The 26,339-nt window shown below is 44.7% G+C and overlaps 4 non-coding genes across 4 annotated transcripts; all 4 read right to left on the bottom strand.

Annotated features, from left to right (window-relative positions):
- Positions 1–923: 923 nt before the first annotated feature.
- trnal-caa (transfer RNA leucine (anticodon CAA)) lies at positions 924–1,042 on the bottom strand. The gene is made up of 2 exons: positions 1,005–1,042; positions 924–969 (listed from the first exon to the last, which is right to left on the bottom strand). It is a non-coding gene; the product is annotated as a tRNA-Leu (tRNA).
- A 2,135-nt stretch (positions 1,043–3,177) lies between these two features.
- On the bottom strand, positions 3,178–3,296 carry trnal-caa (transfer RNA leucine (anticodon CAA)). Its single transcript has 2 exons — positions 3,259–3,296; positions 3,178–3,223 (listed from the first exon to the last, which is right to left on the bottom strand). It is a non-coding gene; the product is annotated as a tRNA-Leu (tRNA).
- A 6,815-nt stretch (positions 3,297–10,111) lies between these two features.
- trnal-caa (transfer RNA leucine (anticodon CAA)) lies at positions 10,112–10,230 on the bottom strand. The gene is made up of 2 exons: positions 10,193–10,230; positions 10,112–10,157 (listed from the first exon to the last, which is right to left on the bottom strand). It is a non-coding gene; the product is annotated as a tRNA-Leu (tRNA).
- A 4,389-nt stretch (positions 10,231–14,619) lies between these two features.
- On the bottom strand, positions 14,620–14,738 carry trnal-caa (transfer RNA leucine (anticodon CAA)). Its single transcript has 2 exons — positions 14,701–14,738; positions 14,620–14,665 (listed from the first exon to the last, which is right to left on the bottom strand). It is a non-coding gene; the product is annotated as a tRNA-Leu (tRNA).
- Positions 14,739–26,339: the final 11,601 nt, after the last annotated feature.

The following is a 26,339-nucleotide window of genomic DNA, read 5'->3' as shown; positions in this document are numbered from 1 at the left end:
CAGGCCGTGCCGGCAAGGAAATTCATCGTTCCAGCACTGCAAACAACAATCAGACACACATCTTTCGTGCAACAACTTGCATTTTGCATCCTTTTCCCATACACTTTTTCTTGCTCAACTTGACCAAAGACAAGCAACACAGTTGCCATTCAAAGCCAAGGCCTTCTAATATAACCACAATCCAATAATGGTTCCAAGCAGGACATTTCAGCCTCTCATTCCCATGCCTTTCTTTGCATCACAATATATTATTGCGACAAGTGCTAATTGGAGCCCTGCTGCCAAGAAAATCACCAGGATCTCCCTACCTTTGTGAGGGCAAACAAGGCACTGTGCAGGTACTGTGCGCTTGGCCATCAACATTCGTGTGAACATTGCAATCTGAGAGAGCCAGCCTCCAAAGGCATCAAGTCTGGCAATGTCGACGTGCTGATGAGGAAAGAGCTTGGCTGTGGTGCCCCTTCTTCAGGGAAAATGTTAGCCCGGCAAATAGGATTGGAAGGAATTGTCGAAGTAAGAGAGTAGAATTGAGTGGGGTTTTGGTGTGCAAGAAGTGCGATTCTTTGAGCGTGTTGTCCTGTTTGTGAAAAGCAGCAGTGCGTGCAGTGGGATTGCAAGTCATAATGCAAGAAAGCAATGAGGAATGCAGCAAGGAGGTGGGGCAAAAGATAATTTAGTCAGAGTGCTGGCATTGGAGTGTGGGAAATGGTTGATGGCAGAAGTGTGATTTGAAGCATTATGTGGAAGGACAGGCTTAGGATTTGTGAGGTTTCCTGAGGAAAGGCCATGTTTGTGGAGCTGTGCCTTGTGTTTGTTGGCAAATGGCAGTAGGATTGAAGTAATTGAAGGAGGCACGTGCAAATTGCAGGCAAGCTGAGCAGGCAGTGTGATGCTGTGAGGTTTTGTGTGGATGAAAAAATTGATGTCAGGAGTGGGATTTGAACCCACACCCCTTAAGAGAGACCAGAATTCCAGAGCCACAAGAGAGGCAAGGACAAACACTCCTTGAGTCTGGCGCCTTAGACCACTTGGCCATCCTGACAGCTGGTTGTGTATGTATTGGAAAGTGTGCTCCAAATGTTTACACTAACTGCTGTATAACATTTGTTCCTTCTGTGCAAACACAAACCAGAAACAGGCAGTCTCAGCTTGGATCAAAAATATTGCTTTCAGGACACAAAACAGCTCATCATGGTCAATCGTTACTTTTCACACTGGAGGATGGTAGACAGTGGTGTTGCGCAAGGGTCAGTCATAGGAATAGCGGTGTTTTTTTTGGAGATGTAGAAATAACTTGGATATTGCAACTGAGCAGAAGATTTCAAAATTTGCCAATCATACCAAACTTGGAGGAATGGCAAACGGTGAGCATGATACAAATTGACTTCAAGACGACATAGATAGCCTAGCAGAATGGGCAGACAAGTGGCAAATGGAATTTCATATCAACAAGTGTGAGGTGATGCATTTTGGCAGAAAGGATGGGCTGAGCTCATATAGACTTAATGGCACAGTTGGAAAGAGTGTGCAAGGACAGAGGAACCTGGGGGTGCATGTGCATAGATTTATGAAGGTTGCAGGACATATTGAGAGTGTGGGCAGCAAAACATAGAGGATCTTGGGCTTCTTAAATAGAATCATTGAGTACAAAAGCAGCAAAGTTATGCTGAACCTTTATAAATCTCTGGTCAGGCCACAACAGGAGTATTGCGTACACTTTTGGTCATCAGGCTTTAGGTTGGATGTGAGAGGTTACAGAGGAGATTGACCAGAATGGTTCCAGGGATGAGCGATTTTAGCTGCAAGGTTAGGTTGCAGAAGCTGGGGTTGTTCTCAGAGGAGCAACGGAAATTGTGGAGAGATTTGATTGAGGGGTAAAGATTATGACCGTTTGAGATAAGGCAGGCAAAGAAAACGTGTTGCCAGTAGCTGATGGTACAGGGACTAGGGGACACAGATCGAAAGTTTTGGGCAAGATATGTATGGGGAATATGAGGAAGAACATTTTTATCCAGCTACTGGTAATGAGCTGGAACTCGCTGCCTTTGAGGGTGTTGGAAGCAGAGACAATGAATGATTTCAAAAGAAAATTGGATGGGCACTTGAAGGAAATAAACTTTCAGGTCTAGAGCTATGGGACTGAGTGGATTGTTCTATGGAGAGCCGGCATACGCTGGATGGGCAGAATGGCCTCCTTCTGTGCCGCAAATGACTCTATGACTCGAAGACCATTTGTTAATCATACTTGACTTATCAGGCCGTGCCGGCAAGGAAATTCATCGTTCCAGCACTGCAAACAACAATCAGACACACATCTTTCGTGCAACAACTTGCATTTTGCATCCTTTTCCCATACACTTTTTCTTGCTCAACTTGACCAAAGACAAGCAACACAGTTGCCATTCAAAGCCAAGGCCTTCTAATATAACCACAATCCAATAATGGTTCCAAGCAGGACATTTCAGCCTCTCATTCCCATGCCTTTCTTTGCATCACAATATATTATTGCGACAAGTGCTAATTGGAGCCCTGCTGCCAAGAAAATCACCAGGATCTCCCTACCTTTGTGAGGGCAAACAAGGCACTGTGCAGGTACTGTGCGCTTGGCCATCAACATTCGTGTGAACATTGCAATCTGAGAGAGCCAGCCTCCAAAGGCATCAAGTCTGGCAATGTCGACGTGCTGATGAGGAAAGAGCTTGGCTGTGGTGCCCCTTCTTCAGGGAAAATGTTAGCCCGGCAAATAGGATTGGAAGGAATTGTCGAAGTAAGAGAGTAGAATTGAGTGGGGTTTTGGTGTGCAAGAAGTGCGATTCTTTGAGCGTGTTGTCCTGTTTGTGAAAAGCAGCAGTGCGTGCAGTGGGATTGCAAGTCATAATGCTAGAAAGCAATGAGGAATGCAGCAAGGAGTTGGGGCAAAAGATAATTTAGTCAGAGTGCTGGCATTGGAGTGTGGGAAATGGTTGATGGCAGAAGTGTGATTTGAAGCATTATGTGGAAGGACAGGCTTAGGATTTGTGAGGTTTCCTGAGGAAAGGCCATGTTTGTGGAGCTGTGCCTTGTGTTTGTTGGCAAATGGCAGTAGGATTGAAGTAATTGAAGGAGGCACGTGCAAATTGCAGGCAAGCTGAGCAGGCAGTGTGATGCTGTGAGGTTTTGTGTGGATGAAAAAATTGATGTCAGGAGTGGGATTTGAACCCACACCCCTTAAGAGAGACCAGAATTCCAGAGCCACAAGAGAGGCAAGGACAAACACTCCTTGAGTCTGGCGCCTTAGACCACTCGGCCATCCTGACAGCTGGTTGTGTCTGTATTGGAAAGTGTGCTCCAAATGTTTACACTAACTGCTGTATAACATTTGTTCCTTCTGTGCAAACACAAACCAGAAACAGGCAGTGTCAGCTTGGATCAAAAATATTGCTTTCAGGACACAAAACAGCTCATCATGGTCAATCGTTACTTTTCACACTGGAGGATGGTAGACAGTGGTGTTGCGCAAGGGTCAGTCATAGGAATAGCGGTGTTTTTTTTGGAGATGTAGAAATAACTTGGATATTGCAACTGAGCAGAAGATTTCAAAATTTGCCAATCATACCAAACTTGGAGGAATGGCAAGCGGTGAGCATGATACAAATTGACTTCAAGACGACATAGATCCTTTTGGGCCTCCTTATCTCGAGAGACAATGGATACGCGCCTGGAGGTGGTCAGTGGTTTGTGAAGCAGCGCCTGGAGTGGCTATAAAGGCCAATTCTGGAGTGACAGGCTCTTCCACAGGTGCTGCAGAGAAATTTGTTTGTTGGGGCTGTTGCACAGTAGGCTCTCCCCTTGCGCCTCTGTCTTTTTTCCTGCTAGCAGAATGGGCAGACAAGTGGCAAATGGAATTTCATATCAACAAGTGTGAGGTGATGCATTTTGGCAGAAAGGATGGGCTGAGCTCATATAGACTTAATGGCACAGTTGGAAAGAGTGTGCAAGGACAGAGGAACCTGGGGGTGCATGTGCATAGATTTATGAAGGTTGCAGGACATATTGAGAGTGTGGGCAGCAAAACATAGAGGATCTTGGGCTTCTTAAATAGAATCATTGAGTACAAAAGCAGCAAAGTTATGCTGAACCTTTATAAATCTCTGGTCAGGCCACAACAGGAGTATTGCGTACACTTTTGGTCATCAGGCTTTAGGTTGGATGTGAGAGGTTACAGAGGAGATTGACCAGAATGGTTCCAGGGATGAGCGATTTTAGCTGCAAGGTTAGGTTGCAGAAGCTGGGGTTGTTCTCAGAGGAGCAACGGAAATTGCGGAGAGATTTGATTGAGGTGTAAAGATTATGACCGTTTGAGATAAGGCAGGCAAAGAAAACGTGTTGCCAGTAGCTGATGGTACAAGGACTAGGGGACACAGATCGAAAGTTTTGGGCAAGATATGTATGGGGAATATGAGGAAGAACATTTTTACCCAGCTACTGGTAATGAGCTGGAACTCGCTGCCTTTGAGGGTGTTGGAAGCAGAGACAATGAATGATTTCAAAAGAAAATTGGATGAGCACTTGAAGGAAATAAACTTTCAGGTCTAGAGCAATGGGACTGAGTGGATTGTTCTATGGAGAGCCGGCATACGCTGGATGGGCAGAATGGCCTCCTTCTGTGCCGCAAATGACTCTATGACTCGAAGACCATTTGTTAATCATACTTGACTTATCAGGCCGTGCCGGCAAGGAAATTCATCGTTCCAGCACTGCAAACAACAATCAGACACACATCTTTCGTGCAACAACTTGCATTTTGCATCCTTTTCCCATACACTTTTTCTTGCTCAACTTGACCAAAGACAAGCAACACAGCTGCCATTCAAAGCCAAGGCCTTCTAATATCACCACAATCCAATAATGGTTCCAAGCAGGACATTTCAGCCTCTCATTCCCATGCCTTTCTTTGCATCACAATATATTATTGCGACAAGTGCTAATTGGAGCCCTGCTGCCAAGAAAATCACCAGGATCTCCCTACCTTTGTGAGGGCAAACAAGGCACTGTGCAGGTACTGTGCGCTTGGCCATCAACATTCGTGTGAACATTGCAATCTGAGAGAGCCAGCCTCCAAAGGCATCAAGTCTGGCAATGTCGACGTGCTGATGAGGAAAGAGCTTGGCTGTGGTGCCCCTTCTTCAGGGAAAATGTTAGCCCGGCAAATAGGATTGGAAGGAATTGTCGAAGTAAGAGAGTAGAATTGAGTGGGGTTTTGGTGTGCAAGAAGTGCGATTCTTTGAGCGTGTTGTCCTGTTTGTGAAAAGCAGCAGTGCGTGCAGTGGGATTGCAAGTCATAATGCTAGAAAGCAATGAGGAATGCAGCAAGGAGGTGGGGCAAAAGATAATTTAGTCAGAGTGCTGGCATTGGAGTGTGGGAAATGGTTGATGGCAGAAGTGTGATTTGAAGCATTATGTGGAAGGACAGGCTTAGGATTTGTGAGGTTTCCTGAGGAAAGGCCATGTTTGTGGAGCTGTGCCTTGTGTTTGTTGGCAAATGGCAGTAGGATTGAAGTAATTGAAGGAGGCACGTGCAAATTGCAGGCAAGCTGAGCAGGCAGTGTGATGCTGTGAGGATGAAAAAAGTGATATCAGGAGTGGGATTTGAACCCACACCCTTTAAGAGAGACCAGAATTCCAGAGCCACAAGAGATGCAAGGACAAACACTCCTTGAGTCTGGTGCTTTAGACCACTCGGCCATCCGGACAGCTGGTTGTGTATATATTGGAAAGTGTGCTCCAAATGTTTACACTAACTGCTGTATAACATTTGTTCCTTCTGTGCAAACACAAACCAGAAACAGGCAGTCTCAGCTTGGATCAAAAATATTGCTTTCAGGACACAAAACAGCTCATCATGGTCAATCGTTACTTTTCACACTGGAGGATGGTAGACAGTGGTGTTGCGCAAGGGTCAGTCATAGGACTAACGGTGTTTTTTTTGGAGATGTAGAAATAACTTGGATATTGCAACTGAGCAGAAGATTTCAAAATTTGCCAATCATACCAAACTTGGAGGAATGGCAAACGGTGAGCATGATACAAATTGACTTCAAGACGACATAGATAGCCTAGCAGAATGGGCAGACAAGTGGCAAATGGAATTTCATATCAACAAGTGTGAGGTGATGCATTTTGGCAGAAAGGATGGGCTGAGCTCATATAGACTTAATGGCACAGTTGGAAAGAGTGTGCAAGGACAGAGGAACCTGGGGGTGCATGTGCATAGATTTATGAAGGTTGCAGGACATATTGAGAGTGTGGGCAGCAAAACATAGAGGATCTTGGGCTTCTTAAATAGAATCATTGAGTACAAAAGCAGCAAAGTTATGCTGAACCTTTATAAATCTCTGGTCAGGCCACAACAGGAGTATTGCATACACTTTTGGTCATCAGGCTTTAGGTTGGATGTGAGAGGTTACAGAGGAGATTGACCAGAATGGTTCCAGGGATGAGCGATTTTAGCTGCAAGGTTAGGTTGCAGAAGCTGGGGTTGTTCTCAGAGGAGCAACGGAAATTGTGGAGAGATTTGATTGAGGGGTAAAGATTATGACCGTTTGAGATAAGGCAGGCAAAGAAAACGTGTTCACAGTAGCTGATGGTACAGGGACTAGGGGACACAGATCGAAAGTTTTGGGCAAGAGATGTATGGGGAATATGAGGAAGAACATTTTTATCCAGCTACTGGTAATGAGCTGGAACTCGCTGCCTTTGAGGGTGTTGGAAGCAGAGACAATGAATGATTTCAAAAGAAAATTGGATGGGCACTTGAAGGAAATAAACTTTCAGGTCTAGAGCTATGGGACTGAGTGGATTGTTCTATGGAGAGCCGGCATACGCTGGATGGGCAGAATGGCCTCCTTCTGTGCCGCAAATGACTCTATGACTCGAAGACCATTTGTTAATCATACTTGACTTATCAGGCCGTGCCGGCAAGGAAATTCATCGTTCCAGCACTGCAAACAACAATCAGACACACATCTTTCGTGCAACAACTTGCATTTTGCATCCTTTTCCCATACACTTTTTCTTGCTCAACTTGACCAAAGACAAGCAACACAGTTGCCATTCAAAGCCAAGGCCTTCTAATATAACCACAATCCAATAATGGTTCCAAGCAGGACATTTCAGCCTCTCATTCCCATGCTTTTCTTTGCATCACAATATATTATTGCGACAAGTGCTAATTGGAGCCCTGCTGCCAAGAAAATCACCAGGATCTCCCTACCTTTGTGAGGGCAAACAAGGCACTGTGCAGGTACTGTGCGCTTGGCCATCAACATTCGTGTGAACATTGCAATCTGAGAGAGCCAGCCTCCAAAGGCATCAAGTCTGGCAATGTCGACGTGCTGATGAGGAAAGAGCTTGGCTGTGGTGCCCCTTCTTCAGGGAAAATGTTAGCCCGGCAAATAGGATTGGAAGGAATTGTCGAAGTAAGAGAGTAGAATTGAGTGGGGTTTTGGTGTGCAAGAAGTGCGATTCTTTGAGCGTGTTGTCCTGTTTGTGAAAAGCAGCAGTGCGTGCAGTGGGATTGCAAGTCATAATGCTAGAAAGCAATGAGGAATGCAGCAAGGAGGTGGGGCAAAAGATAATTTAGTCAGAGTGCTGGCATTGGAGTGTGGGAAATGGTTGATGGCAGAAGTGTGATTTGAAGCATTATGTGGAAGGACAGGCTTAGGATTTGTGAGGTTTCCTGAGGAAAGGCCATGTTTGTGGAGCTGTGCCTTGTGTTTGTTGGCAAATGGCAGTAGGATTGAAGTAATTGAAGGAGGCACGTGCAAATTGCAGGCAAGCTGAGCAGGCAGTGTGATGCTGTGAGGATGAAAAAAGTGATATCAGGAGTGGGATTTGAACCCACACCCTTTAAGAGAGACCAGAATTCCAGAGCCACAAGAGATGCAAGGACAAACACTCCTTGAGTCTGGTGCTTTAGACCACTCGGCCATCCGGACAGCTGGTTGTGTATATATTGGAAAGTGTGCTCCAAATGTTTACACTAACTGCTGTATAACATTTGTTCCTTCTGTGCAAACACAAACCAGAAACAGGCAGTCTCAGCTTGGATCAAAAATATTGCTTTCAGGACACAAAACAGCTCATCATGGTCAATCGTTACTTTTCACACTGGAGGATGGTAGACAGTGGTGTTGCCGAAGGGTCAGTCATAGGACTAACGGTGTTTTTTTTGGAGATGTAGAAATAACTTGGATATTGCAACTGAGCAGAAGATTTCAAAATTTGCCAATCATACCAAACTTGGAGGAATGGCAAACGGTGAGCATGATACAAATTGACTTCAAGACGACATAGATAGCCTAGCAGAATGGGCAGACAAGTGGCAAATGGAATTTCATATCAACAAGTGTGAGGTGATGCATTTTGGCAGAAAGGATGGGCTGAGCTCATATAGACTTAATGGCACAGTTGGAAAGAGTGTGCAAGGACAGAGGAACCTGGGGGTGCATGTGCATAGATTTATGAAGGTTGCAGGACATATTGAGAGTGTGGGCAGCAAAACATAGAGGATCTTGGGCTTCTTAAATAGAATCATTCAGTACAAAAGCAGCAAAGTTATGCTGAACCTTTATAAATCTCTGGTCAGGCCACAACAGGAGTATTGCGTACACCTTTGGTCATCAGGCTTTAGGTTGGATGTGAAAGGTTACAGAGGAGATTGACCAGAATGGTTCCAGGGATGAGCGATTTTAGCTGCAAGGTTAGGTTGCAGAAGCTGGGGTTGTTCTCAGAGGAGCAACGGAAATTGTGGAGAGATTTGATTGAGGGGTAAAGATTATGACCGTTTGAGATAAGGCAGGCAAAGAAAACGTGTTGCCAGTAGCTGATGGTACAGGGACTAGGGGACACAGATCGAAAGTTTTGGGCAAGAGATGTATGGGGAATATGAGGAAGAACATTTTTATCCAGCTACTGGTAATGAGCTGGAACTCGCTGCCTTTGAGGGTGTTGGAAGCAGAGACAATGAATGATTTCAAAAGAAAATTGGATGGGCACTTGAAGGAAATAAACTTTCAGGTCTAGAGCAATGGGACTGAGTGGATTGTTCTATGGAGAGCCGGCATACGCTGGATGGGCAGAATGGCCTCCTTCTGTGCCGCAAATGACTCTATGACTCGAAGACCATTTGTTAATCATACTTGACTTATCAGGCCGTGCCGGCAAGGAAATTCATCGTTCCAGCACTGCAAACAACAATCAGACACACATCTTTTGTGCAACAACTTGCATTTTGCATCCTTTTCCCATACACGTTTTCTTGCTCAACTTGACCAAAGACAAGCAACACAGCTGCCATTCAAAGCCAAGGCCTTCTAATATAACCACAATCCAATAATGGTTCCAAGCAGGACATTTCAGCCTCTCATTCCCATGCCTTTCTTTGCATCACAATATATTATTGCGACAAGTGCTAATTGGAGCCCTGCTGCCAAGAAAATCACCAGGATCTCCCTACCTTTGTGAGGGCAAACAAGGCACTGTGCAGGTACTGTGCGCTTGGCCATCAACATTCGTGTGAACATTGCAATCTGAGAGAGCCAGCCTCCAAAGGCATCAAGTCTGGCAATGTCGACGTGCTGATGAGGAAAGAGCTTGGCTGTGGTGCCCCTTCTTCAGGGAAAATGTTAGCCCGGCAAATAGGATTGGAAGGAATTGTCGAAGTAAGAGAGTAGAATTGAGTGGGGTTTTGGTGTGCAAGAAGTGCGATTCTTTGAGCGTGTTGTCCTGTTTGTGAAAAGCAGCAGTGCGTGCAGTGGGATTGCAAGTCATAATGCTAGAAAGCAATGAGGAATGCAGCAAGGAGGTGGGGCAAAAGATAATTTAGTCAGAGTGCTGGCATTGGAGTGTGGGAAATGGTTGATGGCAGAAGTGTGATTTGAAGCATTATGTGGAAGGACAGGCTTAGGATTTGTGAGGTTTCCTGAGGAAAGGCCATGTTTGTGGAGCTGTGCCTTGTGTTTGTTGGCAAATGGCAGTAGGATTGAAGTAATTGAAGGAGGCACGTGCAAATTGCAGGCAAGCTGAGCAGGCAGTGTGATGCTGTGAGGTTTTGTGTGGATGAAAAAAGTAATGTCAGGAGTGGGATTTGAACCCACACCCCTTAAGAGAGACCAGAATTCCAAAGCGACAAGAGAGGCAAGGACAAACACTCCTTGAGTCTGGCGCCTTAGACCACTCAGCCATCCTGATAGCTGGTTGTGTATGTATTGGAAAGTGTGCTCCAAATGTTTACACTAACTGCTGTATAACATTTGTTCCTTCTGTGCAAACACAAACCAGAAACAGGCAGTCTCAGCTTGGATCAAAAATATTGCTTTCAGGACACAAAACAGCTCATCATGGTCAATCGTTACTTTTCACACTGGAGGATGGTAGACAGTGGTGTTGCGCAAGGGTCAGTCATAGGACTAGCGGTGTTTTTTTTGGAGATGTAGAAATAACTTGGATATTGCAACTGAGCAGAAGATTTCAAAATTTGCCAATCATACCAAACTTGGAGGAATGGCAAACGGTGAGCATGATACAAATTGACTTCAAGACGACATAGATAGCCTAGCAGAATGGGCAGACAAGTGGCAAATGGAATTTCATATCAACAAGTGTGAGGTGATGCATTTTGGCAGAAAGGATGGGCTGAGCTCATATAGACTTAATGGCACAGTTGGAAAGAGTGTGCAAGGACAGAGGAACCTGGGGGTGCATGTGCATAGATTTATGAAGGTTGCAGGACATATTGAGAGTGTGGGCAGCAAAACATAGAGGATCTTGGGCTTCTTAAATAGAATCATTGAGTACAAAAGCAGCAAAGTTATGCTGAACCTTTATAAATCTCTGGTCAGGCCACAACAGGAGTATTGCGTACACTTTTGGTCATCAGGCTTTAGGTTGGATGTGAGAGGTTACAGAGGAGATTGACCAGAATGGTTCCAGGGATGAGCGATTTTAGCTGCAAGGTTAGGTTGCAGAAGCTGGGGTTGTTCTCAGAGGAGCAACGGAAATTGCGGAGAGATTTGATTGAGGTGTAAAGATTATGACCGTTTGAGATAAGGCAGGCAAAGAAAACGTGTTCCCAGTAGCTGATGGTACAAGGACTAGGGGACACAGATCGAAAGTTTTGGGCAAGAGATGTATGGGGAATATGAGGAAGAACATTTTTACCCAGCTACTGGTAATGAGCTGGAAATCGCTGCCTTTGAAGGTGTTGGAAGCAGAGTGAATGTATGATTTCAAAAGAAAATTGGATGGGCACTTGAAGGAAATAAACTTTCAGGTCTAGAGCAATGGGACTGAGTGGATTGTTCTATGGAGAGCCGGCATACGCTGGATGGGCAGAATGGCCTCCTTCTGTGCCGCAAATGACTCTATGACTCGAAGACCATTTGTTAATCATACTTGACTTATCAGGCCGTGCCGGCAAGGAAATTCATCGTTCCAGCACTGCAAACAACAATCAGACACACATCTTTCGTGCAACAACTTGCATTTTGCATCCTTTTCCCATACACTTTTTCTTGCTCAACTTGACCAAAGACAAGCAACACAGCTGCCATTCAAAGCCAAGGCCTTCTAATATAACCACAATCCAATAATGGTTCCAAGCAGGACATTTCAGCCTCTCATTCCCATGCCTTTCTTTGCATCACAGTATATTATTGCGACAAGTGCTAATTGGAGCCCTGCTGCCAAGAAAATCACCAGGATCTCCCTACCTTTGTGAGTGCAAACAAGGCACTGTGCAGGTACTGTGCGCTTGGCCATCAACATTCGTGTGAACATTGCAATCTGAGAGAGCCAGCCTCCAAAGGCATCAAGCCTGGCAATGTCGACGTGCTGATGAGGAAAGAGCTTGGCTGTGGTGCCCCTTCTTCAGGGAAAATGTTAGCCCGGCAAATAGGATTGGAAGGAATTGTCGAAGTAAGAGAGCAGAATTGAGTGGGGTTTTGGTGTGCAAGAAGTGCGATTCTTTGAGCGTGTTGTCCTGTTTGTGAAAAGCAGCAGTGCGTGCAGTGGGATTGCAAGTCATAATGCTAGAAAGCAATGAGGAATGCAGCAAGGAGGTGGGGCAAAAGATAATTTAGTCAGAGTGCTGGCATTGGAGTGTGGGAAATGGTTGATGGCAGAAGTGTGATTTGAAGCATTATGTGGAAGGACAGGCTTAGGATTTGTGAGGTTTCCTGAGGAAAGGCCATGTTTGTGGAGCTGTGCCTTGTGTTTGTTGGCAAATGGCAGTCGGATTGAAGGAATTGAAGTAGGCACGTGCAAATTGCAGGCAAGCTGAGCAGGCAGTGTGATGCTGTGAGGTTTTGTGTGGATGAAAAAAGTGATGTCAGGAGTGGGATTGTGACCCACGCCCCTTAGGAGAAACCAGAATTCCAGAGCCACAAGAGAGGCAAGGACAAACACTCCTTGAGTCTGGCGCCTTAGACCACTCGGCCATCCTGACAGCTGGTTGTGTCTGTATTGGAAAGTGTGCTCCAAATGTTTACACTAACTGCTGTATAACATTTGTTCCTTCTGTGCAGACACAAACCAGAAACAGGCAGTGTCAGCTTGGATCAAAAATATTGCTTTCAGGACACAAAACAGCTCATCATGGTCAATCGTTACTTTTCACACTGGAGGATGGTAGACAGTGGTGTTGCGCAAGGGTCAGTCATAGGACTAGCGGTGTTTTTTTTGGAGATGTAGAAATAACTTGGATATTGCAACTGAGCAGAAGATTTCAAAATTTGCCAATCATACCAAACTTGGAGGAATGGCAAACGGTGAGCATGATACAAATTGACTTCAAGAGGACATAGATAGCCTAGCAGAATGGGCAGACAAGTGGCAAATGGAATTTCATATCAACAAGTGTGAGGTGATGCATTTTGGCAGAAAGGATGGGCTGAGCTCATATAGACTTAATGGCACAGTTGGAAAGAGTGTGCAAGGACAGAGGAACCTGGGGGTGCATGTGCATAGATTTATGAAGGTTGCAGGACATATTGAGAGTGTGGGCAGCAAAACATAGAGGATCTTGGGCTTCTTAAATAGAATCATTGAGTACAAAAGCAGCAAAGTTATGCTGAACCTTTATAAATCTCTGGTCAGGCCACAACAGGAGTATTGCGTACACTTTTGGTCATCAGGCTTTAGGTTGGATGTGAGAGGTTACAGAGGAGATTGACCAGAATGGTTCCAGGGATGAGCGATTTTAGCTGCAAGGTTAGGTTGCAGAAGCTGGGGTTGTTCTCAGAGGAGCAACGGAAATTGCGGAGAGATTTGATTGAGGTGTAAAGATTATGACCGTTTGAGATAAGGCAGGCAAAGAAAACGTGTTGCCAGTAGCTGATGGTACAAGGACTAGGGGACACAGATCGCAAGTTTTGGGCAAGAGATGTATGGGGAATATGAGGAAGAACATTTTTACCCAGCTACTGGTAATGAGCTGGAACTCGCTGCCTTTGAAGGTGTTGGAAGCAGAGTGAATGTATGATTTCAAAAGAAAATTGGATGGGCACTTGAAGGAAATAAACTTTCAGGTCTAGAGCAATGGGACTGAGTGGATTGTTCTATGGAGAGCCGGCATACGCTGGATGGGCAGAATTGCCTCCTTCTGTGCCGCAAATGACTCTATGACTCGAAGACCATTTGTTAATCATACTTGACTTATCAGGCCGTGCCGGCAAGGAAATTCATCGTTCCAGCACTGCAAACAACAATCAGACACACATCTTTCGTGCAACAACTTGCATTTTGCATCCTTTTCCCATACACGTTTTCTTGCTCAACTTGACCAAAGACAAGCAACACAGCTGCCATTCAAAGCCAAGGCCTTCTAATATAACCACAATCCAATAATGGTTCCAAGCAGGACATTTCAGCCTCTCATTCCCATGCCTTTCTTTGCATCACAATATATTATTGCGACAAGTGCTAATTGGAGCCCTGCTGCCAAGAAAATCACCAGGATCTCCCTACCTTTGTGAGGGCAAACAAGGCACTGTGCAGGTACTGTGCGCTTGGCCATCAACATTCGTGTGAACATTGCAATCTGAGAGAGCCAGCCTCCAAAGGCATCAAGCCTGGCAATGTCGACGTGCTGATGAGGAAAGAGCTTGGCTGTGGTGCCCCTTCTTCAGGGAAAATGTTAGCCCTGCAAATAGGATTGGAAGGAATTGTCGAAGTAAGAGAGTAGAATTGAGTGGGGTTTTGGTGTGCAAGAAGTGCGATTCTTTGAGCGTGTTGTCCTGTTTGTGAAAAGCAGCAGTGCGTGCAGTGGGATTGCAAGTCATAATGCTAGAAAGCAATGAGGAATGCAGCAAGGAGGTGGGGCAAAAGATAATTTAGTCAGAGTGCTGGCATTGGAGTGTGGGAAATGGTTGATGGCAGAAGTGTGATTTGAAGCATTATGTGGAAGGACAGGCTTAGGATTTGTGAGGTTTCCTGAGGAAAGGCCATGTTTGTGGAGCTGTGCCTTGTGTTTGTTGGCAAATGGCAGTCGGATTGAAGTAATTGAAGGAGGCACGTGCAAATTGCAGGCAAGCTGAGCAGGCAGTGTGATGCTGTGAGGTTTTGTGTGGATGAAAAAAGTGATGTCAGGAGTGGGATTTGAACCCACGCCCTTTAAGAGAGACCAGAATTCCAGAGCCACAAGAGAGGCAAGGACAAACACTCCTTGAGTCTGGCGCCTTAGACCACTCGGCCATCCTGACAGCTGGTTGTATCTGTATTGGAAAGTGTGCTCCAAATGTTTACACTAACTGCTGGATAACATTTGTTCCTTCTGTGCAAACACAAACCAGAAACAGGCAGTCTCAGCTTGGATCAAAAATATTGCTTTCAGGACACAAAACAGCTCATCATGGTCAATCGTTACTTTTCACACTGGAGGATGGTAGACAGTGGTGTTGCGCAAGGGTCAGTCATAGGACTAGCGGTGGTTTTTTTGGAGATGTAGAAATAACTTGGATATTGCAACTGAGCAGAAGATTTCAAAATTTGCCAATCATACCAAACTTGGAGGAATGGCAAACGGTGAGCATGATACAAATTGACTTCAAGAGGACATAGATAGCCTAGCAGAATGGGCAGACAAGTGGCAAATGGAATTTCATATCAACAAGTGTGAGGTGATGCATTTTGGCAGAAAGGATGGGCTGAGCTCATATAGACTTAATGGCACAGTTGGAAAGAATGTGCAAGGACAGAGGAACCTGGGGGTGCATGTGCATAGATTTATGAAGGTTGCAGGACATATTGAGAGTGTGGGCAGCAAAACATAGAGGATCTTGGGCTTCTTAAATAGAATCATTGAGTACAAAAGCAGCAAAGTTATGCTGAACCTTTATAAATCTCTGGTCAGGCCACAACAGGAGTATTGCGTACACTTTTGGTCATCAGGCTTTAGGTTGGATGTGAGAGGTTACAGAGGAGATTGACCAGAATGGTTCCAGGGATGAGCGATTTTAGCTGCAAGGTTAGGTTGCAGAAGCTGGGGTTGTTCTCAGAGGAGCAACGGAAATTGTGGAGAGATTTGATTGAGGGGTAAAGATTATGACCGTTTGAGATAAGGCAGGCAAAGAAAACGTGTTGCCAGTAGCTGATGGTACAAGGACTAGGGGACACAGATCGCAAGTTTTGGGCAAGAGATGTATGGGGAATATGAGGAAGAACATTTTTACCCAGCTACTGGTAATGAGCTGGAACTCGCTGCCTTTGAAGGTGTTGGAAGCAGAGTGAATGTATGATTTCAAAAGAAAATTGGATGGGCACTTGAAGGAAATAAACTTTCAGGTCTAGAGCAATGGGACTGAGTGGATTGTTCTATGGAGAGCCGGCATACGCTGGATGGGCAGAATGGCCTCCTTCTGTGCCGCAAATGACTCTATGACTCGAAGACCATTTGTTAATCATACTTGACTTATCAGGCCGTGCCGGCAAGGAAATTCATCGTTCCAGCACTGCAAACAACAATCAGACACACATCTTTCGTGCAACAACTTGCATTTTGCATCCTTTTCCCATACACTTTTTCTTGCTCAACTTGACCAAAGACAAGCAACACAGCTGCCATTCAAAGCCAAGGCCTTCTAATATAACCACAATCCAATAATGGTTCCAAGCAGGACATTTCAGCCTCTCATTCCCATGCCTTTCTTTGCATCACAATATATTATTGCGACAAGTGCTAATTGGAGCCCTGCTGCCAAGAAAATCACCAGGATCTCCCTACCTTTGTGAGGGCAAACAAGGCACTGTGCAGGTACTGTGCGCTTGGCCATCAACATTCGTGTGAACATTGCAATCTGAGAGAGCCAGCCTCCAAAGGCATCAAGTCTGGCAATGTCGACGTGCTGATGAGGAAAGAGCTTGGCTGTGGTGCCTCTTCTTCAGGGAAAATGTTAGCCCGGCAAATAGGATTGGAAGGAATTGTCGAAGTAAGAGAGTAGAATTGAGTGGGGTTTTGGTGTGCAAGAAGTGCGATTCTTTGAGCGTGTTGTCCTGTTTGTGAAAAGCAGCAGTGCGTGCAGTGGGATTGCAAGTCATAATGCTAGAAAGCAATGAGGAATGCAGCAAGGAGGTGGGGCAAAAGATAATTTAGTCAGAGTGCTGGCATTGGAGTGTGGGAAATGGTTGATGGCAGAAGTGTGATTTGAAGCATTATGTGGAAGGACAGGCTTAGGATTTGTGAGGTTTCCTGAGGAAAGGCCATGTTTGTGGAGCTGTGCCTTGTGTTTGTTGGCAAATGGCAGTAGGATTGAAGGAATTGAAGGAGGCACGTGCAAATGCAGCCATGTTATGCTGAATCTTTATAAATCTGTGTTTCGGCCACAACTGGTGTATTGCTTCCAGTTCTGATCATCGCACTTTCGGGCTGATGTGGATGTTTTGAGATTGTGCCAAGGATATTTAGCTGAAGGGTTCCAGGTATGAAGGTATTTAGCTGCAATTTTAGGCTGGAGAAGCTTGATCTGTTCTCCTTGGAGCAAAGGAGGTTGAAGGGAGATCTTCTGGAGGTATACAAGATTATGACAGGGGTAGATATGGCATACAAAGTAAAGATGTTTCCATTCGCTGAGTTACAAGGATTGGGCATACAGATTTAAGAATTTTCACAATGGATATGGGGGAATGTGAGGGAGAACTTTTTTCTGCAGTGAGCGGTAATGAGCTGGACCTCAGTGCCTATGAGGATATTGGAAGCGTAGACAATCCATGATTTCGCAAGCAAATTTGATGGGCTCTTGAAGGGCTATGAGGATAGAACGGGGGAATGGATTACTCCATAGATAGCAACATGGATTCTATTTGCCTCCATGCTGTAATGAGTCAACGACATCATGTATCATCCCTGCCTCCTTGTAAACACTGGAGCCATAAAGTCTACCCCCAGTTCTCAGTGTCATGGATTTATTCGGTCAAAGCTACCACCTTGAATGAGGAACCCACCACATTTGCTGTGTGGGATCTATGGCAACTACATTGTCTGTTTAAGTTAGCAAATGCTCTTTCTGTTAAATCTATTGAATGAAAACCATTCCTGCATTAATGATGTGATCAGCTTTGGGATGTACTGCCCACTGACTCCAAATTTATGTTTTATGTTCTGTGAGAATACACAATTTTAAAAGCTGCTTCATTTGGTATTCATGACCCTAATCAAAATCCCATGTTGCTTCTGTGGCTCACTGAGTTTGTGAACAAGATCTAAATTTATAGCAATATTATTATATAAATATAATTATATAAGTCGAATCAAAATCCCTTCTAGGCTAAATAGATAAAATTTCAAAATCTAACATTCTGCAGAAAGTTGTCTGAGGCACAGACACAGACACATCATGCAGATTTGACATTTTTGGTATTTTTGAGAATCTTGGCCACAGCTCTGGATTTTCCTTTGGGCAGTTTAACCACTGAAGATGGGATCTTTGCCAAGATCCTAATCCATTTTCTTGAGTTCGAATTCATGATAAATGCAGGGCGCTTTTCACTTCTCAAATTCTGCCTCATGAGGGAGCCTACCACTGTCAGACAACATAATTAAGCAGTGCTACAACACCAAAGAATAGGGGTGGGAACACTATTAAAGGAGGCAGAAGCACCCCAGAGAATTTCCTTTTAAGTTTTATAAAGACCTTCTAGTGAGCCTGCATCCATATATCTGCAGTCATCGGGGCAGAGAGAGGTCGAGGTGGTTATTACCAGACCCTCTCACTGCACTAAGGCATTTGGCGTTCGTCCTGCTGCTGCAATCAGTACGATTATTCCACTTCAGGTCATATCTAGTGTCAGTTGTACGGCAATCGGGAGACAGGGCAATCGGCCAGCTTCCCTTGTCCTGCGTCCCATCAGCTACCATTTAAATGCACCACATCAATGAAGGGACGGGCAGCAATACGTTCAGCAGGCAATGGATGAAGAAACTCGAGGTCGTAATTTCTAGGGGTGAGGATCCAGCAGTGAGCCTGCCCACCACATTTTCCTCCTGTCGCTAAAGCACCCATTTCCGAGTGGTATAGCGTAGGAAAAGACCACCAGTAATCTTACAAGATTATGAATGAGGCTTTTTTCTATCCCTCGGATTTGTTGTAATGTAACAACCTCTAGGTGGAGCTAAGGGATTCTTGCCTTGTGGCAAACTTGATCACTTTCGTCCTTGAACTTCAAGTTAATTTCTGTTTTGAGGGCATTTATCTTAGTTCTCATTCAATGCAAAAAGACCAAAGCAATCTGTTCAGGCTATTCCACTCAAAATGCTGCGACATGCTGATGACTAACAAGGTGACAAAAGTGCCAGGAACTTTGGGTTTCACCATAGGATCCAGAAAAGCAGCATGATGAAGAGCCAAAACATTGATAAATGACACATCCTGTTGAAAGCAATTCATTTCTTAATATGGATCAAGTAATACCGGAAAAACTTGGTATTAGCATAAATCCACTGGGGGAGATCCGGTCTGATAGATCCTCTGAAAGCACACAGATAATAGAAAAACGTAATTTGTTATCTCGAGATTTATAGGATTGGTTGGTGGCTCCCAGCACTGAAAAATTTTTACTCAATTTTTTACAATTTATATAAATGACTTGGATGAAGGGACCGAAGGTATGGTTGCTAAATTTGCTGATGACCTAAAGATAGGTCGGAAAGTAAGTTGTGAAGAGGACATAAAGAGTCAGCAAAAGGATATAGATAGGTTAAGTGAGTGGGCAAAGATCTGGCAAATGGAGTATAATGTGGTAAAATGTGAAATTGTCCATTTTGGCAGGACGAATAAAAAAAAAAGCTTATTATCTAAATATTATCTAAATATAATCTAAATAAGAGATTGCAGAGCTCTGAGATCACAGAATCACAGAATAGTTACATTGCAGAAGGAGGCCCTTCGGCCCATCGTGTCTGCATCAGCTCTCCAAAAGAGCAGTTCACTCAGTTCCATTCCCCCACCTTCTCCCCTTAACCCTGCACATTCCCTTTTGAATGCTTCAATTGAATCTGCCTCCACCACACTCTCAGGCAGTGCATTCCAGACCTTAACCACTCGCTGTGTGAAAAAGTTTTTCCTCATGTCACTTTTGCTTCTTACCAAATACTTTCAATCTGTGCCCCCGGTTCTCGATCCTTTCACGAGTGGGAACAGTTTCTCTCAATCTGCTCTGTATAGACCTCTCATGATTTTGAATACCTCTATCAAATCACCTCTCAGCCTTCTCTTCTCCAAGGAAAACAGTCCTAACTTCTCCAATCTATCTTCATAACTGAAATTCCTCATCCCTGGAACCATTCTCATGAATCTTTTCTGTACTCTCTCCAATGCCCTCACGTTTTTCCTAAAGTTCAGCACCCAGAACTGGACGCAATACTCCAGCTGAAGCCGATCTAGTGTCTTATACAAGTTCAGCATAACTTCCTTGCTCTTGTACTCTATGCCCCATTAATAAAACGCAGGATACTGTATGCTTTGTTCTCTCAACCTGTCCTTTCAATGACATGCACATATACACCCAGGTCCCTCTGCTCCTGCATCCTCTTTAGTATTGTACCCTTTATTTTATGTTGTCTATTCTGCAGTGGGATCTGAGTGTCCTTGTGCATGAATTGCAAAAGGTTAGTATGCAGGTTCAGCAAGTAATTAGGAAAGCTCATAGAATGTTATCGTTTATTGCAAGGGGAGGTTATGCTACAGCTATATAGAGCATTGGTAAGACCACATCCTCCTTGTCTCAAGAGACAGTGGGTAAGTGCCTAGAGGTGGTCAGTGGTTAGTGGAGCAGCACCTGGAGTGGCTATAAAGGCCAATTCTGGAGTGACAGACTCTTCCACAGGCGCTGCAGATAAAATTGGTTGTTGGGGCTGTTACACAGTTGGCTGTCTCCTTGCGCTTCTGTCTTTTTTCCTATCAACTGCTAAGTCTCTTCGAAGAGACATCTGGAGTACTGTGAACAGTATTGGTCTCCTTATTTAAGGAAGGATGTAAATGCATTGGAAGCAGTTCAGAGAAAGTTTACTGGACTAATACCTGGAATGGTTGGGTTGTCTTATGAGGAAAGATGGGACAGGCTAAGCTTGAATCCGCTGGAGTTTAGAAGAGTAAGAGGCGACTTAATTGAAACATTTAAGATTCTGAGGAGTCTTGACAGGGTGGATGGGGAAAGGATGTTTCCCCCTATGGGAGAATCTAGAACTAGAGGTCACTGTTTAAAAATAAGGGGTCACCCATTTAAAAGAGAGATGAGGAGAAATGTTTTTCGCACAAAGAATCGTGTGTCTTTGGAACTTTCTTCCTCAAAAGGCAGTAGAAGCAGAGTCTCTGAATATTTTTAAAGCAGGGATAGATAGATTCTTGATAAGCAAGGGGTGTAAGGTTATTGAGGGTAGGCGGGGATGTGGAGTTGAGGTTACAATCAGATCAGCCATGATCTTATTGAATGGTGGAGCAGGCTCGAAGGGCTGAGTGGCCTACCCCGCTACTAATTTGTATGTTCTATTGTTCATATGTGGTTCTTAATAGCTACTAATGCTTGGCGTTATGTACAGCTGTAAGCACCATCTCTGTTACTGGACCGAACCAAGTGACTGAGGTTGATGGCTGTAGCTGGAATGAACAAAATCCTCAAGGTGGTTAAACACAACCTGTGTCCAATGCCAAGGAGGCAGGTCAATAATGCCTTTCTGGCATAGACAATGCAGTGGTGGAGTTACATTAGACTTCACCAGTAACTTGCAAACTACTCGAACGCAACTGTTAAGGAGGTCACAGCATGTCTGGCATAGGAAACAGGAAAATGGCATACCAGGACAAGAGTGATAGTCTGAGCTTGAGGCCCAGGTACTTTCGTGTGGGATAGCATTGCCAACTATAGTTAGGTATCTTCCTGGAGGCATCACCACATGCTCTCCTGCCTCCTAATGCTCTGATCCCACATTCCTGCCATTGATCACCCAACATATCCATCCTCATGGCGTTAGGCTTTCCCATGCCAATTGGAAAGCAAATACCTGATTCTTTACTTAATTGGATGACTCTTGAATGTCAGTCAACAGCCATTCCCCCCCGCACCGCACCCCCCCCATAACTAATAACTGACAACTAATAAACAAAAGAGCAAAAGTTTTCAAAGACATTTAACAAAAACATTTTTGTTAATGTCCCTATGAATTTTCTCCTGGGTTGCTTGCAGCAATGCACTGGAGATTAAAGTCCTGGAGGCTCCAGGGCAATCCAGGAGGGTTGACAGCCCTATGGAGAACATTGCTTTGCATCCAACTCTGCTGCACCTGATACTGGCACTAAGTGCATGAAAGGGAGAGTGTTTCATCCCCAGTAGTAGCAATCTTCTCTTCAGTAAGTGCAACATTTCTGAAAATGTATTTTCAAAAACAGCACAAAAAGAAATGGAAATTATATTTCTTATGCAAGTACAAACAGAGAATATTAAAAAAAAATTATGGATCAAAAAAATGCGAGCTTGAAAATGACTGGAATGGGATTAACACAAATTGAAATAGGACAAGAGTAACAGCGAAACACGCCTTTGTGAGTGTAGGCACACTTGACCTCACCAAAGAATAACCATTATGAATAACAAGTTACTGTAAAACCAACTACTTCATGAGACTGGGTTTAAATTATTCTTTCAGCCCTTTAGCTGTCTGATTTGTGGGATCATGTTACAAGTTGGTTATTTACTGAAAAATAAGCCAATGAAAACTTATTTTCTACTTTTGATGCCCATAACTTTATGGAAAGTTATGAAAGAGCGAAACGTGCATGCAGACAGACACACGCACGCACACACAGATCAAGTGTAGCCTCTCGTATGTTGAAATTCACACTTTTTCCTCTCCATGCCCTTTGTCTGAATCACCAGAATGTTTCCCCAGTCTGTTTCAGATGGAGAGATTTCTGGCACAGATGGCTTTGTAGGCAGTGTTTGGTTCCTCCTCCATAAATGAATCTATCTAGTGCAAGAGCAACAGACTGTCTGGGACGTGCGTTGTTGAGCCTGCTTATGTTGTAAACAACAGCTTGATTAATTATACAGCCTCTTTGAAGGTTGCTTACATGATATTACTTAACCTTGATTGGCTACCAGAAGCCATCTCCAGGCAAAGATTCCTCTTTAACCAACCGAATCTGAATGAGGTGACACTGTAAGCAGAGCCCTGTCTTCCCTAACTTTGCTCACCTTTAACGATGGTAGTCAGTTTGTTATAAGTGTCAGTCATACCTAGAACTGTTCAATCTACAGTGCAATCAGACTGAACCAGCTCTTCACCAAAACTTTACATTATAGATTTAATATTTCATTTTCAAATTTATTAAAGGGTTGGTATCTCCTTTTCTGATAGAAGACCCTCTAATGCTTTCCTTTCCTCTCCTGAAGGTGCTGACTCTTGCTGGGGTACAATTCCAAAAGACCTGGTTCTTGTCTGGTACTTTACCCAACAAGCCATTCTTCATGGCCAAGCCTAGATAGTGAATATCAATTGGTTATTTGCCTGCTGGAAGCATCATGACCAAATGTAATCCTGCCCTCATCAAACATTTATCTACACTTTCACATTTTGCAGCAGCAACAGTGGATAATAATGAGCAAGAATCCTTGCTGGTTTCCATCTTCCCCCTCCTTATCCTAAGGACACTGAGGCCAGCTCCAAGACCAACCTTTTGATGTTGCGGGGGTGGGGGGGGGGTGCCACATTGCCAATTTTTGTTTTACATAGGGAGCCAATGAGACAATTTCAGAAAGATAAAGGCATTAAAAATTTATCTTACTATTAATCAAAACAATAATAAATGTGCATTTTTGTGAAGAAGCTTTAAATGAGATGAATTTATTGACTCACTTTCTCGTCACTATGTTGGACACTGATTTAGTGAGCTATCTGGCATTTTTCTGATTGAACAAGTAGTCAATGTTTGCCCGCACACTTGTAATGATGCGGAGTATTCCGGATAGATAACCATCTGTCAGGAGTGATCATGATCACTCTCTCTCTCCCTCTCTCTGTCTCTCTCCTCTCTGTGTACCCCCTTCTCTGTGTCTCCACTTGATGTTCCTCGCACTCTGTAACCCCCCCCTCTCCATCCCCCGTCTCTCTCTCTGCCCCCGTCACCCCCTCTCTCTGTCTCTCTCTCTTTCTGCTCGCACCTCTCTCTATCTCCCCCTCTCTCTCTCCCCCTCTCTTTTCCCCCTCTGTCACTCTCCCCCTTTTTCTGTCTCTGCCCATCTCTCTCTCCCCCCTCTCTCCTCTCTCTCTCCCCTCTCTCTCTCTTTCATTCCCCCTCTGTCTTTCTCCCCCTCTCTCTGTTTCACTCCCCCCTCTCTGTCCCTCTCTCTCTCTCTCTGCCTCCTCCCCCTCTCTCTCTGTCCCTCTGTCTTTCTGTTCGCACCTCTCTCTATCTCCCCTCCTCTCTCTCTTCCCTCCCCATCTCTCTACCGCTCTCTATCTCTCCCCCCTCCCCTCTCTCTTCCCTCTCTCTCTCTTTCCCCCTCTGTCTTTCTCCTCCACTCTCTGTCTCACTCACCCTCTCTCTCTGTCCCTCTCTCTCAGTCCCCCTCTCTGTCTCTCTCCCTCTCTCTGTGTCCCCTCTCTCTCTCTCTCACTGTCCCTCACTCTGTCTGTCCCCCTCTATGTCTGTCTCCCCCTCTCTGTATCTGTCTCCTCGCTCTCTGCCCCCCCCCCCCCGATTCTCTCTTTGTCCCTCTCTCTCTGTTCGCTTCTTGTCTCTCTCCCTCTTTCTCTCTCTCTCCCTCTCTCTCTCTCTCTCCCCCGTCTCTCTCCCCCCTCTGTCTCTTTCCCCCTCTCTCAGTGTCCCCCTCTCTCTCTCTCCTGTCCCCCTCTGTCTTGCTCCCCCTCATTGTCTCTCTCCCCGTCTCAGTCTCTCTGCCCCCTTTCTATCCCTCTCTCGCTCTCCCTCTCTGCCCCTCTCTCTCTCTGATAGGGGAGAGGGTGATGAAGTGGTAATGTCACTGGAACTAGTTGGAGGCTGCTCACAAAAGACCCAAAACATTGACATTTATTCGTATTTTGTGGAGTTGGAAGGAGAAGAGTGTTCCTGGCTCCCCAAATGTGGGCCACTAACAGAGAATAACTCCAAGGAAGGAAATCTGCCATCCTTCCCTGGTCTGGCCTACATGTGAGTCCAGACCCACAGCAATGTGGTTGACTCTTAACTGCCCTCTGAAATGGCCTAGCAAGCCACTCAGTTCAAGTGAAATTAGGAATGGGCAACAAATGCTGGCCTTGCCAGCGATGCTCACATCCCAAGAAAGAATTAAGAAAAACAAACAGGATATACAACCAGCAAGGGTGGTGGAACAAGAAAATCTTAACAGAGTTCAAAATGGGTCCAGACTAGTTCCTGTCATCAAACGTAGTTTAGGGTATTGGGTTTCAAAATGCCGCAACATAATCTCGTGGGAGGTTGGTTAGTCAAACAGACCAATGGGTCACTCCTCCCTGAAAATTCTGGCCATGTTGCTTGGAAAAAAGGAATATCAGAATTCAAGCAAAATCAGTTCATATTATACCAAAATAAAAACATAGATAAATATCTGGATAGGAATGGGATGGGTAGTTATGGGGATGAATACAGATAGAGGAATATCGAAGAATGTGTGAGTGAACAGAGAATGGGATTAGACTAATTTGGAGAAAAACACCAGAACAGATTTATGGAACAAATGGCCTGTTCCTCTACTGTGACTATGACTCTAAAAAGCCCTGAAGCTGCTGGATAATATCAGCAGAGAAACAGAGTACAGGTCTTGCCCATATCAATTCTCCATGACTCTCAAAGGTAATTAAACATGAGCCTTCAATATCTATCCTTCCTCATATTTAACCCTGGCCAGCACTTTCGGCTGATGTCATTTCTTTGACTACAGCAGCACAAGAACAATTCCCTGGCACAGAGTGTTTGATTATCTCTGTCTATATTCTTCCTCATAATCATCCATTCCATTTATAACCACAGAGCACATAACATAGAAAGAGGACATTCAGCCCATCGTGTCTTCACCGGCTGAAAAAACTAGCCACCCAATCTAATTCCACCTTCCAGAACCTGGTCTGTAGCCTTGCAGGTTCCAGCACTTCAGGTGCAGGTCCAGGTACCTTTTCAAAGAGTTGAGGGTTTCTACCTCCACCACCAATCCTGGCAATGAATTCCAGACACCCACCACCCTCTGGGTGAAAAAGTTTTTCCGCATGTCCCCTTTAATCCTTCTGCCAATCACCTTAAATCTGTGCCCCCTGGTAATTGACCTCTCCGCTAGGAAAAACAGGTCCTTCCTGTCTACTCTATCTAGGCCGCTCATAATTTTGTACACCTCAATTAAGTCACCCCTCAGCCTCCTCTGTTCTAAGGAAAACAACTTAAGCCTTTCCAATCTTTCCTCATACCTGCAATTTTCCAGCCCTGGCAACATTCTTGTAAATCTCCTCTGTACTCTCCCCAGAGCAATTATGTCCTTCCTGTAATGCAGTGACCAGAACTGTACGCAATACTCCAGTTGTGGCCTAACCAGTGTTTTACACAGTTCCAGCATTACATCCTTGTTTTTGTATTCTATATTTCGGCCGATAAAGGAAAACATTCCATATGCCTTCTTCACCACTCTACCTACCTGTCCTGCCACCTTCAGGGACCTGTGGACATGCACTCCAAGGTCTCTCACTTCTTCTACCCCTCTCAATATCCTCCTGTTTATTGTACATTCCCTCGCTTTGTTTGCCTTCCCCAAATGCATTACCTCACACTTCTCCGGATTGCATTCCATTTGCCACTTTTACGCCCATT

Source organism: Heterodontus francisci, chromosome 23 (assembly GCF_036365525.1).
Source record: "Heterodontus francisci isolate sHetFra1 chromosome 23, sHetFra1.hap1, whole genome shotgun sequence".
NCBI lineage: Eukaryota > Metazoa > Chordata > Chondrichthyes > Heterodontiformes > Heterodontidae > Heterodontus > Heterodontus francisci.
Note: the sequence above shows the minus strand (reverse complement) of the source record. Positions and strands in the feature narration are given on the sequence as shown.